Source organism: Canis lupus, chromosome 20, assembly GCF_003254725.2.
Source record: "Canis lupus dingo isolate Sandy chromosome 20, ASM325472v2, whole genome shotgun sequence".
Lineage (NCBI taxonomy): Eukaryota > Metazoa > Chordata > Mammalia > Carnivora > Canidae > Canis > Canis lupus.
This window is the reverse complement of record NC_064262.1, coordinates 7482737-7498156: the sequence shown is the minus strand read 5'-3', so window position 1 is coordinate 7498156 and position 15420 is coordinate 7482737.

Genomic DNA, 15420 nt, shown 5'->3' with positions numbered 1-15420 from the left:
ACAGCACACTCCTGAGGGTTGACCTTAAGCATCACACCTTAAAACCCAGAGATTGCATCAGTTAAAGAAAATAGACCCTCAGAAAGACCTTTCGGCCTCTCTGGAAAGGCCCTTATCATAAACTACTAATCTGTGCCACTGAACTCCAGGGAATAAGACTCTTGGATTCACGTGACACACCTAAAAAAAGCACCAAGCCCCTGACCAGAGCTGTATACAATCTGGTGGCCTGAAAGTAAAGATTTCCTGGAACTAAAGTGGATAACATCCAACAACACATCAAGAGCAGGCCTGTACCCCTTTTTCTCACTATTCCTTCTTTCCAAAGCCTTTGAGAGTCCATGAGGCAAGAAGTGCAGAAAGGAAGAAAACAGATCTACTTCTCAGCAGTGTACCCCATGCCCACCTGGATCAGTAGCAGAGGTACCACGTGGAGAAAGTGCCCTGCTGGACAGTGAGAAATGCAGCTTTGGGTGGGTGTCTGGAAGGAGCCCGGGGCTTTGGGGAAATGTACTGCTCCAGGAAATAATCCTCTAGGACTCAGACCAGCAGAAGCGCTGGGGGCCTGGGCTATGGCAGATGAGCCACCGCTCTGATAGGCTGGTGAATTTGGAGCTGTTCCTCCACCTGGTATCCTCTCCCAGGCCCTCCAAACTGCATGGAAAATGTCACCTCCTGTACCTGACTCATCTGGGTCCAAACTCTGAGTCAGCCTGGGCTAGGCTGGACAGATGCCCTTGGGCTCCTTTCATGGATAGGACACTGGGGAAGCTGGCTAGCCTTCTGCAGGGATGATCTCCCCTCCTCTTGTTGGGACACTGTCAGGAAACTCTATGCCTCCTCTTCAGTGGTCTTGGGCACAGTAATAACCTTGATGACACAACTGTATACATTGGCTTTTTCCCTGCCCTGTCCCACCACCTTTCTCCCTACTTGCTGATCCCCAGGACAGCCCCTTTTCCAAATAAACCCCTGAAAACCAGGTCCCCGCCTTAAGCTCTGCTCTTTAGGAACTCGGCTGAGGTCCTCCTCATGAAGGCTTTCCCTGATCCCTTAGAGGAGGCTGGGTCATCCCTATACACTCTGGCAACTCCCTGCATCTTCCATTCATAGCTTTTATCACCCTTGCTATTAAGAAACCTTTATTTAGTTATCTATTCATGTCTCCCTCCTACTTAGACTATAAACTCCACAGGCCAAGAAGAGTCTATTTTCTTAACTGCTTTATGTCCAGAGCACATAGCAGGTGTTCAATAAATATCTGTTGAGTAAATGAATGATGGATGCATAGCAGGTGGAGTGGATATAATTGCTATCACCAGTTCGTCCATGTTGTTGAAGCTACTAAGAACCTCTCTGCTGAATGTCCTCCCTTGCGTGGGGACAAAGCCCCATGGGGCTCTCCTGGGGAATGAAGGAGACTTCGAGTCCTTTGACATTGTAAAGCCTGAGCAGAAGGAAGTGAGGACCATGGTAACAGTACCCAAGGGAGTGCTGGGCCCTTCTTCAATTGACCTGTGAGAAGTTGGGGGAGGGGGAATTAACATTTATAGAGCATCTACCATGTGCCAAGCACTTGGCTGTCATTATCAAATGTCCATGTGCTACCCTGTATCCTACAACACTCCCTATAGCCCATGACGAGCTGTGAAGAATAAGGCCTACTTCAGCTCACACTGGAGAATTTACTATTGGGTGAGTAAACCATGCACCAGGCCCTTATCTCAACAACAGTAGAAGATAGCATTCACTACCCACAAGCAGGTGCCTCAGTAACATTTCTAGGGAAGGATGATTGTTATCCTCATTTCACAGGATCCGAGCAATGAAGTCACTTCCCCAAAGACATGTAGTTTTAAATGAACAAGAGAGATTCAAGCCCAGGTCTATCTGACATCAAAGTCCAGATACTTTGCCTTTCCCTGGAGAGGGCCTCATTAACCACTTTTCCAGATGGCCAGAGGAAGGCATAGGGAGCCAGGAATCCTGATTGTTTCCTGGAACCTGGGGCTGTGCCTTCTTTGCCTTCTTGTCCACATGCACAATGCAGGCATGGAGCGTACAGGTTGAGAGCCTGAAGAACACTAAACAAATACCAACATTCCATTAAAGGCTGGGAGTCCTATTGATGCCCTTAGCTAAACTTTTACTTCCATGACAACTACAGGACAAAAACAAGCCAGGAAACGCTACTGGCCAAGGCAGATCCTAGGCCAGAGGGTGGGCTGGGGTTGGGCCCCAACTGTCATGACCCTCAGGGGAACCATCAAGGTGGGCATACTCACCCCTGTTTTCCAGAGGAAGAAAGTAATGTTCAGAGAGGGGAAGTGCTTTCCGAGCCTCCTACAGTTGCTAGGTGACTGAGACAGGATTCAACACTTTGCCTGAACCCAGCGTCCCCATTCTTCCCAGTTACCACATTGCCCCCATTAAAAAACAAAAATTCAGCTGTGTAAATTTATTTATTTATTTTTTTAAGATTTATTTATCCATTCATGCAGACAGAGAGAGAGAGGGACACAAGCAGAGGGAGAAGCAGGCTCCATGCAGGTAGCCTGATGTGGGCTTGATCCCAGGACCCCAGGACCACACCCCGGGCCAAAGGTGGCACTAAACCACTGGGTCAGCGGGGCTGCCCCAGCTGTGTACATTTAAAGAACAAACTGACTTTATTCAATGGTTCAGGAATCAGGCACCATCCCATTTAGCAGTAGGAAGGAGTTCCATGATGCAGTAGAAAAGGCAAGGTCTTGAAAGGTGAAGAGGAGGAAGAAAGGAAATTATTAGCAAAGTGTGCATTGTTTCAGGCAAGGTTGCCCTCCTGAAGGGGAGCAGAAGGGCAAATTATCTCACTATTTCACCAGTGCTGACCAGGTAATTCTATAATGACTGGTTTAAGTTTGCATTTCTGGGGGCATAAAATTGGTTAGGTTAGGTATTAAGTCTTGGTTTGCATTTTTGGATTAATCTTTGTGATCTTCACAGGCCAAGACCTTAGGTTCACAATTCTTAAATTGTCCTCTTCATTCCTTTCTTGACATTCCAGTCTTCAGGAGATTCTTTGCTTGGTGGTTCATGGCTACAGATAGGCATTTAAATCTTTTGGGAGAATACAATGCACCAGGGAGATTATGATGGTTATTATAAGCAAGATAATTCTCAATGTTTGGACTGTGGTTCAGAACATTGGTCCCCAAGACCCGAACTGATTGAAATCAGGTGAGTCAAAGAAAGGCTCATTGGAGGGCATCACTATTTTAAGCCAAGTGGTTTGCTCAGTGATATTATGTGATTGAGTTTAAACTTCCCCAGAATTGTTAATCTGGTTATAGCAGGTTATGTTGGCCATAGCACAAACACCTCCTTGTTCAGCTAAATGGTAATTGAGCTGTCCTGTTTTCAAGACAGCTTTGATGAGAGTCTAAGGATTTTGGGGGGCATCTATTGTTTTAACAGAGGATTCTGTAATACTTTCAAGAGTAAGGAGAAATTCCTGATCATAGCCTCATTTACATTTACCTTGAATCAGGCAAGTATTGAAGAGTGATTCCTGAGTTATGTGAGTTATGTGAGTTAAGTGAATCCTGAGTTATGAACGCTTCCTGGCAATTCCTAACTCATTGGTGTAAATTCAGGAGAGTTGACCAATCAGGTGTCTCTATTTGTGAGCAGTTAGGGGCACAGTTAAATAACTTAGGAGGCATTGTCCAGTTATATAACAGCCATCTAGGCATTCATAAATCCATGGAGAATGATAACTACTGCAGGCAAAGGCAATACCTGCTGGGGCACACACCACTTCCTGATAAGGTGGCATTGTTAATAGACAAGTTTCTGATGAAAAATCCAACAGTCTGAGAAGTAAAGCCTACTCCTCTCAGCAGTGGCCTGGGGGAGTTGCATAAGGGTGTTATCTTTCCAGGCCACTGCCAGAGTAAAGGAAAGAAAGGGGGGAAGTTTTTGTTAAAGTATGAAGTCTTTATTTGGCATCTTGGGAGGAGGCAGTCTACTTCCATGTCAGCTCCTTCTCCTGGTCAGTTGGATTCAGATCTCCAGTGTTTGCACAGGACATAGCCTTCTTCAGGTAGAGCCTTCTTCAGCTGTGATATGTGGACACAAGGTTCAAGTCCTTGAAGTTTGGCTGCCATCCAGGTAGGGAAGAGGCCCTGGGATAGTCTTTCCAAGGAGAGTAAAGGGCTTGTTCTCAGTGATTCCAAATCAAAAGGGTGGGAGAAAGTTAGAGACATTAATTTGATGCATCATAGCCAGATATTCAAAGAAACTAGAAGAATTCTCATGCAAACTAATGAAAATGAAAGTGCAACTATTCAAAATCTTTGGGCTATAGCAAAGGCTGTCCTAAGAGGGAAACACATTTTAATACAAGCCTCCCTCAAAAAAATTAAAAAATCTCAAATACATAAGCTAAACTTACAGCTAAAAGAATTGGAGAAAGAACAGCAAATAAAGCCTAAACCAAGCAGAAGAAGATAAATAGTAAAGATTAGAGCAGAACTCAATGAAGCAGAGACCAGAAGAACTGTAGAACAGATCAACAAAACCAGGAGCTGGTTCTTTGAAAGAATTAGTAAGACATGGGATGCTGGGGTGGCTCACTGGTTAAGCATCTGCCTTCCGCTTAGGTCGTGATCCCGGAGTCCTAGAATCAAGTCCCACATCAGGCTCCCTGCATGGAGCCTGCTTCTCCCTCTGCCTATGCCTCTGCCTCTTTCTCTCTCTCTCTCTCTCTCTCTCTCTGTGTCTTTCATGAATAAATAAATAAATAACACCTTTATTAAAAAAAGAATTAGTAAGACAGATAAACCCCTAGCCAGACTTATTGAGAAGAAAAAAGACTCAAATTAATAAAATCATGAATGAAAGAGGAGAGATCACAACCAATACCAAGGAAATACAAACAGTTTTAAAAACATATTATGGGCAACTATATGCCAACAAATTAGGAAATCTGGAAGAAATGGATGCATTCCTGGAAACCTACAAATTGCCAAAACTGAAACAGGAGGAAATAGAGAACCTGAACAGATCAATAACCAGTGAGGAAATCGAAGCAGTCATCAAAAACTTCCCAAGAAACAAAAACCCAGGGCCAGATGGTTTCCCATGGAAATTCTACCAAACATTTAAAGAAGAAATAATACCTATTCTACTAAAGCTGTTTGAAAGTATAGAAATGAAAAAAAAATGAAAGTATAGAAATGAAAAGAATACTTCCAAACTTGTTCTATGAGGTCAGCCTTACCTTGATCCTAAAACCAAAGACCCCACAAAAAAGGAGATTTATAGACCAATATCCCTTATGAACATGGATGAAAAATTCTCACCAACATACAGTCAATAGGATCCAACAGTACACTAAGAGGATTATTCACTGTGACCAAGTGGGATTTATCACTGGAATGCAAGGATGGTTCAACATTCATAAAACAACGTGATAGATCACATTAATAAAAGAAAATAGAAGAATCATATGATCCTCTCAAGAGATGCAGAGTAAGCATTTGACAAAATACAGCATCCATTCCTGCTTAAAACTCTTCAAAGTGTAGGGATAGAGGGACATAGCTCAATATCATAAAAGCCATCTATGAAAAGTCCACAGTGAATATTATTCTTAGTGGGGAAAAACTGAGAGCTTTTCTCCTAAGGTGAGGAACACAACAGGGATGCCTGCTGTCACCACTTTTGTTCAACATAGTGCTAGACGTCCTAGCCTCAGCAATCAGACAACAAGAAGAAATAAAAGGTATTCAAATTGGCAAAGAAGTCAAACTCTCCTTCTTTGCAGATGACATGATACTGTATATAGAAAACACAAAAGACTCCACCCCAAGATTGCTAGAACTCATACAGCAATTTGGCAGTGTGGCAGGATACAAAATCAATGCCCAGAAATCAGTGGCATTTCTATACACTAACAATGAGACTGAAGAAAGAGAAATTAAGGAGTCAATCCCAATTACAATTGCACCCAAAAGCATAAGATACCTAGGAATAAAGCTAACCAAAGAGGTAAAGGATCTATACCCTAAAAACTACAGAACACTTCTGAAAGAAATTGAGGAAGTCACAAAGAGATGGAAGAAAGAGACTGAAGAAAGAGAAATTAAGGAATCAATCCCATTTACGATTGCACCCAAAACCAGAAGATATCTAGGAATAAACTTAACCAAAGAGGTAAAGGATCTATATTCTAAAAACTACAGAACACTTCTGAAAGAAATTGGGAAGACACAAGGAGATGGAAACATTCTGTGCTTGTGGATTAAAAGAATAAATATTATGAAAATATCTATGCTACCAAGGGCAATGTACACGTTCAATGCAATCCCTGTCAAAATACCATGGACTTTCTTCAGAAAGTTGGAACAAATCATCTTAAGATTTGTATGGAACCGGAAAAGACCCTGAATAGCCAGAGGAATGTCGAAAAAGAAAACCAAAGCTGGGGGCATCAAAATGCCTGACTTCAAGCTATATTACAAAGCTGTGATTAAGACAGTGTGGTACTGGCACAAAAACAGACACATAGATCAATGGAACAGAATAGAGAAGCCAGAACCGGACCCTCAACTCTATGGTCAACTCCTCTTCGACAAAACAGGGAAGAAGCCAATGAAAAAAAGTCTCTTTAATAAATGATGTTGGGAAAATTGGACAGCCACATACAGAAAAATGAAACTGGACCATTCTTTTATACCATACACAAAGATAAACTCAAACTGTGAGAGATGTCTTGGTGGCTCAGTGGTTGAGTGTCTGCCTTCAGCTCAGGGTGTGATCCTGGGGTCCTGAGCTCCCCATGGGGAGCCTGCTTCTCCCTCTGCCTATGTCTCTGCCTCTCTCTGTGTGTGTCTCTTGTGAATAAATATATAAGATCTTTGAAAAAAAAAAGATCTAAATGTGAGACAAGAATCCATCAAAATCCTAGAGAAGAACCCAGGCAACACCCTTTTTGAACTTGGCCACAGCAATTTCTTGCAAGACACATCTATGAAGGCAAAGGAAACAAGCAAAAATGAATTATTGGGACTGCATCAAGATAAAAAGCTTCTGCATAGCAAAGGAAAATAGTCAACAAAACTAAAAGACAACCTACAGAATGGGAGAAGATATTTGCAAACTACATATCAGATAAAGGGCTATTATCTAAGATTTATAAAGGCTTATCAGACTCAACACCCAAGAAACAATCCAGTCAAGAAATGAATAGAAGAAATGAACAGTCATTTCACCAAAGAAGACATACGCATGGCCAACAAGCACATGAAAAAATGCTCCACATAACTTGCCATCAGGGAAATACAAATCAAAACCACAATGAGATACCACTTTACACTGGAGAGAATGGTTAAATTCACAAGACAGGAAAAAATAAATGTTGGAGAGGATGTGGAGAAAGGGGAATCCTCTTGCGCTGTTGGTGGGGATCCAAGCTGGTGCAGCCCCTCTGGAAAACTGTGTGGAGATTCCTCAAGAAGTTACAAATAGAACTATCCTACAGCCCAGCAATTGCACTGTTGGGTATTTACCCCAAAGATACAGATGCAGTGAAATGACAGGACACCTGCACCCCAATGTTCACAGCAACAATGTCCACAATAGCCAAACTGTGGAAAGAGCCGAGATGTCCATGGGCAGATGAATGGATAAAGAAGCTGTGGTATACACACACACACACACACACACACACACACACACACACACACACACGATGGAATATTAGCCATCAGCAAGGACAAATACCATTTACATTGACATGGTTGGAACTGGAGGGTATTATGCTAAGTGAAATATGTCAATTGGAAAAAGATAATCATCATATGGTTTTCACTCATATGTGGAATATAAAAATAGTGAAAGAAAAAAAGAAACAAAAAAAAAAAAAAAAAAAAAAATAGTGAAAGAGACCATACGGGAAGGGGGAAACTGAGTAGCAAAAAATTAGAGAGGAAGATAACCCATGAGAGACTCCTAACTCCAGGAAACAAACAAAGGGTTGTAGAAGGGGAGGTGAGTGGGGGAACAGGTTAACTAGGTGGTAGGTGACAGGTGACAAGCATGAGGAGAGCACATGACAAGATGAGCACTGGGTGTTATACTATATGCTGGCAAATTGAATTTAAATTAAAAAAAAAACTAGAAGAATTCAGAATCTAGTCCAGTTGAAAGATATGTAACAAAACCTAAAAACAATTTACAGTACTAAACTCTAATAGCTGCAAAGGTACAAACATAATTTTTCTTCCTATAATTATCCCCCAATTTTTAAAAGATAATCACAGTAAAACATTTGTTTGTGTTAAACTTGGCCTGATTGGGGATCCCTGAGTGGCACAGTGGTTTAGCGCCTGCGTTTAGCCCAGGGTGCGATCCTGGAGACCCAGGATCGAGTCCCACATCAGGCTCCTGGTGCATGGAGCCTGCTTCTCCCTCTGCCGGTGTCTCTCCCTCTCTCTCTCTCTCTCTCTCTCTCTCTCTCTCTCTCTCTCTCTGTGTGACTATCATAAATAAATTAAAAAAAAAAAAAAACTTGGCCTGATTATTTACATAAGTGCATTGAAAATGGTGATTGACCGTAAAAGCTCTTTTTAAGACTGTTTTGCTGAAACCTTGTGAGCAAGGTACCAGGTTGACTTTTCCAAAAGGTTTTATTGGTTCCATAAAGTCAATCTTAAAGTGGAGACTGCGGGCTGGAACTGAGGAATTGCGGACTGAACCAAAGCCCAGGGATTCGCATTCCAGATGGAACTGTCTGCCAGTAAGTCTACCCATTAAGCTCTGGTCTGGAAAGTCAATTAGATTGGGAGTTCAATGCAAAACGAACAGAGCTCAGAATCAAGAGGGATTTACTCATGGATCTCAGAAATGGCAAGAAAGGGAGTGATCTCAACAGGGTTTTTACAGGGCACCATGCCTGTTTCTTGCTGTCCCCAAATGCCATCACTTTGGATTTCACTTTAGATCCCACAGCTACCAACTGAACCTGTTAAACAAATTCACCTGAATAAATTTAAAGATTAAATTGGCTTTATTCAATGGTTCATGAATCAGAGAGCATCCCCATCAGAAAAAAAAGCTCTACCAAATCTATAGAAAAGGAAAAGTTTTTAATGACAGAAGGGGAGTGAACAGAGGAAGTTTTTAGCAAAGAATGCAGTTTCAGGCAAGGTCACCCTCCTGAGGGGAATGGTGGGGCTCTATCAGATGGGTTTTCTCACCTTGATCTGGATGGGAGTTATAGCAGTCTAAACAGGGGAAAACTTCATCGAGGTGTACACCTAAGATGTATGCATTTTCCTTTACTTTAATAACAATCTCAGTATATGTAATTACATAAACCGCAATATATAAACATTCAAATATAAAAGGATAAAAGTCTGAGTGTTTTGCTTCTAGAACTATACATAGTTAAAACCGTGAGAAGTGTCCAAATGCCAAGTTTTCACAAAACAATTGACAAAGTATACCCGTGGGTGTGATTATGTCCTCAAAGGAAGAAAAATGATCTGACTTTCTTGATAAAAATTTCTTGGTGTGACCAACTTTAGAAAATGCCACTGTGTCCAAGAGGCAGGAGGAAAAAAAAAAGTTTCGGGTTTGACGCAGTCTGTTTAAGGCCCAGGGCAGCCAAATCAGTCCCACGAGGTGGGGAAGCATGCAGGAATATGGTCAGAGAGCAGTTTTCCAGATGTAATAGGCACCAAGCCCTGCCCTTCTCGGCACAGCTAGAAGTTGTTGGGAAGCGGACATGTCTGGTCTCGGGCCTCGCCCTGCTGCAGACCTTTGAGGCCCTCTGGGGGCCATCTGCCTGTCACCTCCAGACTGTGTTCTCACCTGAGAAATCGCAGCAGCTGCCCTGGCAGCGTCCCAGGGGCCACTTTTGCCCTGTTGTATATGTCTGCTTGGGCTGTTGTCTGTGACAGCACCGCAGACTAGCCAACTTAAACCATAGAAACATGTGTCCACATGGTTCTGGAGGCTGGACATCCGAGATCAGGGTGTCAGCAGGGTGGATTTCTTTTGAGGCTTCTCTCCTCGGTTTGCAGATGGCCATCTTCTCGCTGTGTCTCTTCGTGTGGTCTCCCTCTGTCTGTGTCTGTGTCCCAATTTCATCTTTTTATAAAGACACCAGACATCCTCTATTAGGGCCCATCCATATGACCTTACTTTTCCTTAATGACTTATTTATTTACTTAAATTACCTCTTGAAAGGCCCTATCTCCACAAGCAGTCACATTCTGAATTTCTAAGCGTTCCAACTTCAGCATGTGAATTAGGGGGTAGGGTGTGCTTCAGCCCATAATACTCATCAAGGACACTTTCTGCCCAATTGCCAGAGGAAGTCTTCTAAAAACTCAAATGTGATTGTGTTTCTTGCCACTTAAAGTACTTCACATCCTCCTGCCATCCTCAGGATACTTTTCATACTTTTCATCTGGCATCAGGACCACCCCCCTACCCCCCCAGCCCCAGTCTGGCCTCTGTCTACCATCCCAATCTCATTTCTCACCATTCTCCCTTGTTCTCTCTGCCCACCCCTGCCTCCTTGTGGTTCCCCTCCTGCCCCAGGGCCTTTGCACAGCAGGTCCTTCTTTCTAATGTGCATGTGGCAAAGTCACTCATTACAGAATTCATTTCTGACTAATTCTCACTCCTGCACATGATTCAGAAGTGATGTTTTTACCCATTCCTCCTCTCCTTCTCTCTCTCTCTCGCAAATCCCTTTATAATTCTGAGTGCGATTTCTGATATTTCCAGGAACTTTTGTGTTTCAGAGCCTCAAACAGAACTTTCCAGGCCTCTGCAAGGGCCCTCACCTACCCCAGACTTCAGCTAGGGAGGGAGGTCTATGGAAGGAGGCAGAGGTGGGGGCTGAGATCTGACTAGGGAGGAAGGGGCAGGAAAGGAATGGAGGGGTTCTCAGGGTGGTCATTTTTGTAGGGAGGGAAGAGATATTGTGTCCCTGCCTTTGCAGAATGCCTGGAGAAATAGCCCTGAGACCTTGAGTGAACTCATGAGGGTTTCCACATTCAGACATATGCTGAAGGAAGGGAAGTTTTCCTAAAGAAGACTTTGGAGGCAGTAGGGGCTGATGGAGCAGAGAAGCAGGCCAAACAGCTGCCTCAGGGAGCAGAGGGAGACATGGTGACAGTAGCCTTCATGTGGACAAGGGAACAGGCCTCATCCCTGCTTTCCCAGCAGTCCCAAAATGCCCTCATCCCTGATTCTTGTTTGAGCCTAAAACAGGGTAGCCTGCCAAAACATAGCTGAGACTGAAATGCTTGCCAAGTGAGTGTGGCTAGAGGGACACCCTTAAGTGACTGAGACAAAATAATGTGTTTTTTTCATATGTCTATATGTGTAAGCTGATGCTTTACTGGTCAATGTTATGTCTCAACTCGACCGGACCACAGTGGCCAGACATTTGGTCAAACATTGTTCTGGATGTCTCTGTGAAGGTGTATTTTGGATGAGATCGACATTTAAATAGGTGGGATCTGACTAAAGCAGATTGCTTTTCATAATGGGGGTCCATGCCTAATCAGTTGATGGCTTTAATAGCATAAGGACTGACCTCCCCTGAGCAAGAAGAAATTATGCCATGCAGGAGGCCTTTGGACTCAAACTGTGACTCTTTTCTGGGTAACCAGCCTGCTGTCCTACCCTGCAGATTTTGAATTTACCACACTGCCACAATTGTATGAACCGATTCCTTAAAATAAATTTCTATGTAGGTGTTCTGTTGATTCTGCTCTTCTGAAGAACTCTAATATAGCACCACACGCTTTTTAGCTCCACCCACCCAGGGAAGATTGTTCATATTCATCCTTCCTGTGTCTGCTTTTAGACAGCACTTCCTACAGGAAGTCCTCTCAGGCCACCATAAGTCTCACCCCAGAGCTGCATTGGGTGGCTCCTTCGTGTTCCCATAGCAACATGTACATTTCCCATTGTGCAGCTTTCATTTTCCCCTGACAGAGCTTTTCAAACTGAGTATTATTTTCTGTGTCCTCAAGTAGATTATGAGCAGAAATGAAATCTGTTTTACTAACAGGGCCTGATACATAGTTGCTGAATGATGAATGAATGAAAAGAATAAGTAGATGTATGAATGCTTGTATGAATTTCTGCCACTGCTGTTAATAAATTACTACAAATTCAGTGGCTAAAAACAACATAAACTGATTGTCTTGCAGTTCTGGAGGTTAGGAGTCTTGACACCTGTCTCCTTGGGCTAAAATTAAAAGTGTCAACAGGGTGGCATTCCTTTATAAAGGATCTAGAAAAAATCCCATTTCTTTACCTTTTCTGGTTTCTTAGAAGCTGCCACATTCCTTGGTTCAAGGTCCCCTTTCTCCATCCTTCAAAGCCAAGAATATTGCATCTCTGACCTGATTCTTGAGTTTTTTTAAGGACTGGCATGGTTAGGTTGGACCCATCTCTATATAGGAAAATCTCTTTGTCTCAAAATCCTTAATTTAATAATATCTTCTGAAGTTCTTTGGCCATGTAGTGTGACTTATTCACAGGGTCCATCCAGGGATTAGGATGTGGACATTTGGGGAGTGTTCTTGCTATCCCAGTGCTCCTCTGTTACTTTAACAGACTGCTCAGATTTCCCCTTTATGGTCTCCATCTCCACTAAGAAGCATTGGAACACAGTTCAGTGCACCCACCTGACAACTGAGAAAAGAAGCCCTGGAGAAAGGGGCATTTGTTTGTTTGTTTTTTTTTAATAAATTTATTTTTTATTGGTGTTCAATTTGCCAACATACAGAATAACACCCAGTGCTCATCCCATCAAGTGCCCCCCTCAGTGCCCGTCACCCAGTCACCCAGTCACCCCCACCCCCTGCCCTCCTCCCCTTCCACCACCCCTAGTTCGTTTCCCAGAGTTAGGAGTCTTTATGTTCTGTCTCCCTTTCTGATATTTCCCACACATTTCTTCTCCCTTCCCTTATATTCCCAGAAAGGGGCATTTGAGTGCCTACTGTATGCCAGGTGCTGTGCTAAGGAACCTCTTGTGGCTTGTCTTCAAGCAACCAGAGAAGAATACATTATTGTATATATGACGCTACTGAAGGACTCTTCAACGCAAAAGATGGAAAACCCAACACAACTTGCTTTAGCAAAAAAACAGTGATAACAAACCCCAATGAGGTATTCAGGTCCAGCTGGATCCAGGTGTTCAAAGGATGTTATCAGAAACCTTCCACTCTATCTCATGGCTTTGTGTTGGCTCCTTTCTTGTCAGGTTCTCCTTTCATAGAAGCAATATGGCCATGAGTAGCCCAGAATACAAACCCTTGCCGGAGATCTCTGAAACCCCTGTGGAAAGAATTATTTCTCAACACTTCCAACAGAAGTCCTCGAATTGAATTCCACTGAACCTTCAGGGGTCCAGCATCCATCTCTGAACAATGAGGGCCTGAGGATGGAATATGCTTGTAGGCCAGGGCTGAAATACAGGCCTAGTTTGGAGGCCAGCCTTTCCCAAACACAGGGCCTGGGTGTGCAGGGACTGCTCTCCAGAAGAAGCAGGTACTACTACCAGAAGTGACAATGCCTATGTGTAAAGGAAGAAAGCCCTCACTATCAGGGAAAAATGCCAATTATCATCATATCCATTTTATAGGAGTGGCAACTGGGGCACAAAGTGGTTTGGTACAATGCTCTAGATCACATAGCTGGGAAGCGGCCATGCCAGGACTCAAGCCCTGATCCCATTCCCTTGCAGGTGGCAGTTCTAGAACTCAGGGCAGGGCTCCTGCACACCTGGATCTCTCTCACTTTGTCTCAACACTCAGACCATATCAAGAGAGGCACTTTGCTTGTTAGCTGCCTCCCTGGACCTCAAGGTCAGGCTGGGATTGTGCTGTCTGTGCCCTGATATTTATGTCCTGTAAGTGCCTCCTCTCCTGCAGAAGCACCTCTAATCAAGGCAGGAAATAGGTACTGGCCACCAGCTCCTTTGAAATCATCTGTGGTGACAGATTTCACGTGAGTCTTCATCCCATCTTAACACATTTCCAAACAACAGACACAGCTTACTGGCAAAGGCTCTACCTCATGGAAAACCCTCTTTCCAAGGAAAGGGAGGCCGGATGGTGGGGACAATGAGGGTGGTCATAACAGAGATGAGTCTTCTGGGAGGTTTAATAGCTGAGAAAAAAATAACCAAGCCTTTGTAAGGCAGTTCCTGGAACTAGAGCCAGAAATTAAAAGGATGAGTATCCCCTCCCAGAAGGTAAAGAGTTTCATTAGGGTAAACAAGTGGGATGAGCAAGACCCCCATGGCAGGTGGTGAAACTAGGAAAGTTGTTCCCCCAGGGATGACAGGACCAAAAATACATTGTTCCAAAAGAGGGAAGGGGCAAAGAACAAACATTTACCAAGGGCTTACTCTGTGCTAAGTATGTGACATCATGAGGCTTACTTCTCCCAGTCATTATTCTGAGCAGGCACATTAATTTATCCCTTTAAGTTTATTATTTTTGTTTTATTTTTTAACAGAGAAGGAACCTGAGGCTCAGAGAGGTAAGGCAACTCGGTCAAGAGCACACAGCCAAGAAATGGCAGAGCTGGATCCAAACTCAGATCTTTCTGATTCCAGTCAGTGTTCTTTCCTCCCATGATGTACACACAGTAGGTTATGAGAGAAAATGTGGACCTCCCATGAACATTTTAAACTCACTGTTTCTGGAAAGCCCCCATCAAAAGCAGAGTGCTGGGGTGAACAGACCAGATGATGTTCAGTGGTCAATGCTCAACTTCTTAGGAGCATATAATAGAGAAAATGTCAGGAGGCAGAGTGTGGAGAGGTGACCGGAGGCTCCCTCATCTCCAGTAGGTGTATTTAAAGGTCACACAAGTACATGGCAGGAAGGCAGAATGATGCAGCAAGCTGGTAAGACCAGATTATTGGTAGCTGCTGTCCCAGGTTCTTCAAGGGTTCCCCATCACTACCTCAGCTTCTGTCCTCAGAAACCCCAAACTTTCCTATGATCCAGGAACTAAACGGGTCTTCAGGACCCAGCTACCCTGCCAGCTTCTTTTTGGCTATTAAGTATTTTTGATATTGCTCTTGCTTAGATGCATAGACTTTCAATTCTCACTCTGCCCTGGTCCTTAAAAGTGCTGGATCTGCAGTAGGCAGGGCACACACACTTGCAGTACTACATGCCATTTCTCATGCATCTAAGAAATAATTACTATTTCTTCACTGCCTATTGCCTATTATTCACTTCACTCACAGAAGCCCTGGGAAGTGGGTATCTTACCCCTTGAATATGGGCTGTTGGGACCCCAGTCAGGTCTCCATAACCAGGCCAGTATACCCACCACCAGCTGTGTAGATGTTGCCAAGAGCTCAAAGCTGCCCCCATCTCTGGAAAA